Here is a 3,851-nt window from a genome sequence, read left to right on the forward strand (position 1 = left end):
AAAATAAAGAAAAATAAATTTTAGCTTTTTCTAAAAATTTTCTCTAATTTGACCCTCTCAAACTAAAATTCATAGCTACATCCCTGCAATTTCTAACACAGCAGGAGCCTTCAAATTTGTAGTGTGAGGCTTCATACGATAAAATTAGTATATTATAGGGATGAAAATATAATTAAATTGTTATGACCTGATTTTACAGCTTAATCAGCTTTTTAAAATGTTTTTTAAATAGCTTTTTACTTTAAAAAACATCAAATTAATATTTTGTTAATAATTTTAATGTATTTTTATATGTTTTACCTCGGTTATGGAGCCTCATGCACCATGTACAATGGAGCCTCATGCACCATGTACAATGGAGCTGCTGCATTTAAAGAATCTTCACCTTCATTCCATGATCGTCAACGGTGTTTCATGTGATGTTATTAAGTCTTCAAAAATGTGTTAAATGTCTTAGGGCCATTCCTATTAATTTTCCCAGCACAGTACAAAAATTCCAGAACCGTTCACGAGAGGAGGATGAGTATAGTAAAGAGTATATTGATATTTGATTTGCTGGAGCCAAGAAATTAATATAAAGCATCGATATAAAGTTGTAGCCTGAATCTTCTTACATTAAAACAGAAAAGAACACGCTTTCAGAAAAGCTACGGCCATGGGAAGAAGAATATAGCAGGTCAATAGTAGAGATTATAGCTCAAAAAACAAAGAAAAATATAAATATTTTCTTTTTTGTTCTATGGGTGGCCAGATGTATTGTATTCCTAACAGGCGGCAATCAATTAAAGTGAAAAAATATATATTTTCAAGGACAGTCACTCTTGACTCTTGATACCACCACCTTGAAGAAACTTTTAAATTTCTTAATCACTTCCACACATTTGCTCTTCTTTTCAACTTGCTATCATAACACTTTTAGAGCTTAGTTACCACAGATCTTTGAAACATTGTGGTGAACTTGCAAGATGCTATCATGATAAGGTGTGTTTAAAAAAACTGATTAACTGAGAAAACCGAAAAAATTAAAGAAAAATTAATCGAAAAAACTGAATTGAGATAAAAAACCAATTAAACCGATTTTTAAAACCATAAATTTTAACAGATCTGGTTCGGTTTTTAAAACTAAAACTAGTAAACCCAACCGGTTCAACCAAAATATCCTAAAAAGCTACCAGGGTATAAATTATTAATTAACCTAACCCTAACATAACTCACCCTCTCTCCTGTCTAACAAAAAGCCGTCGTGTACAAATTGCAAATCGCCTTTCCATCTCAAAACTTATTTGTCTTTTTCCTTTTAAGTTCTTAAGAGTCCGTTTGGCAACGAGGTTGCGTCTGCGTTTTATTTAAAACGCAGATGTAACCTGTTTGGTAAAAACAAAACGTATTTTACTGTATATGGGTCCCATGTTTTTTCGCGTCCAAAACACAGGAAAAGAAGAAGCAGCATTTTGCTGCTTTGTGCACACTGTTCACGCTAATTTTAATTAGCGTGAACAGTGTATGTGAACAGTGCAATAGATTTGCACTGTTCACTTGCAAAATAACGAACAGTGCAGTGAATTGCACTGTTCACACACTTTTTAAAAAAAAATTGTTAATTTTATTAATATTTTTTTTAAAAAAAATTTGTTTAAAGTAAATTAAATTAATTTGTACTGTAATGTGAATAATATTTTTTTCCTGAAAAATTAGTATATAGTGAATTAAATTTACTCGCACTATAATATTAATTTTATACCTGATAATATTTTATCTAATTTTATTATACGCTCAAAATATTATGAAAACTGTAGTTTTTATCGGATAAATTTTGTACGTAATGGAATTATAAATAATTTAATAGAATAATAAAAAATATTTTATATAAAGTATTATTTATTTCATGATGTAATAGGAATGTAATAGGAGTAATTAATTCTACAATATTTAAATTTAAAACCATCAATATTAATATATATTTTTTAAAATTATTTTATAATCTTAATTTCAAAAGTATTTTTAACCGAATACATTAAACTATTTTTTTTTAACCTCAATTTCAACCACAGTTTTAACCAAACACTTATTTTTTCAAATCAACCTCAACTAAAAGTACTTTTTATAAAACAACTTTTTTTAAACCACAACCACAATAGCTACCGCAATACCAAACACACTCTAAATGCTTTGCATATGTGCTTTTGCATTCTCTTCTATCTTTATTATTGGCTGAACACAAACCAACATCTCCATCTCCATCTCCCTTGCTTCTCTTCTCTCTTTACTTCTGTGCAAGTCATTGCAATCCTCCTTCATTCTTGTAGATCTATCCAAATCTATAGCAGGCAGAGCTTCTCTTCTCTCTTTACTTATGTGCAAGCTATTGTGATCCTTCTCCATTCTTGCAGATCTACAAATCCAGATCTACAGCACGCAGGATAGAGTTCAGTTCTACTTTTAAAATTTTGTTTATTTTCTCCTGAATAATGTTTTGAACTCTTGTGAGGCTATTTAATTTGAAACCTTTCTTAATCAGTGTATGTTCTCCTATGTTATGAAACAATTTTGATATAAATGTATCATGAGTTACAAGGTTGGCTTCAATGTGACAACATGGGTGTTGTTATTGGGCAGGAATATTTGTTTCATAATAAGTTCAAGTTTGCTGTTGATTTTGTTAACTTCATGATTTGTTAAATTTTTAGGCTTTCTGATGATGGGATTAGGTTTCTCGATTTTTTGCCAAAAAAAACTGAATTTAATCGAACTGAACCAGTTTGATTTGAACTGGATTTCAATTCGGTTTAGTTAATATTTCACCGAACTAACATAACTTGGTTCGGTTGATTTTTTTATTCTAAACTGAACCGAACTGTGAACATCCCTAATATGTATATATGTGTGTGTGTTGTTGTGCACAGTTTGGCATTTTCCCACAAAAATTAAGAACATACATTATCAAACAATCAAAGGAAATTAATGTAATGAAACGAAAAGGTTGTCGGATAATCTCTAGCCTCACTGCATTACTTTGCCTCGCCCAAAAACCACAAATTTATACAGAGTTGTACTACGATTATCAGCACACAAAACTTCATTATTCTTCTCTACTCGCCTATTCACAAGTATCTCTAACAAATGTATTATGCAATGTGTTGTAGAATAGGAAATATTGTATTATTGATGTATTATCAATGTATTGACTTATCATGTGTAGTATGCTACACCATAACACATGTACTGTCCTAATTATATAAATAACAAAGATACCTAATTCTATAAGCCACTTAATTATCAGAAACCTTGTTTCAACTTGGTATCAAAACCTTTTTATCTAAACAGATTTATATCTTCCTCTCCTTTACCTTCCCCTTCAAACAACAGCCTGGAATGCATTGGTGTTGCAGCTTAATTAATTACAGTTTGCTTTTCCCTTCTCCAGGTTTTTAAACCGACTTAACTTGCTACTTCTGTCTTTTGCCTGTTTGCGTCTCTTGAGGTCTGCTTCCAATTGAGAAATTTAACTTGAGGTCTGCTCCCAATTGACAAATTTAATTTTGCTATTGCTTCTACTATTCTGAAACAATTTTTGTTGCTTATTTGAATTTGCTACTGCTTCTTTTGATCTACAACGATTTCTCTGCAAATATGTCTCCTATATATATTTCTCTACAATAATTTCTCTGCACTTCTATCGTCTATCTACTTTCTGATTGGAAAATTAAGTGCTCTACTCATCTTATGCAATATGGATCCTTCGATTGTTGTTGTAGCTGGCATCAAAATCAGCTCTTCCTCTCCCATCACCAATGACAGCGCATCTTCTACAAACATCAACATAGCCATGTTGCCTTCTGCTGCGACAGCAG

This window comes from Populus euphratica, unplaced genomic scaffold (assembly GCF_000495115.2).
Source record: "Populus euphratica unplaced genomic scaffold, PopEup_1.0 scaffold2529.1, whole genome shotgun sequence".
NCBI lineage: Eukaryota > Viridiplantae > Streptophyta > Magnoliopsida > Malpighiales > Salicaceae > Populus > Populus euphratica.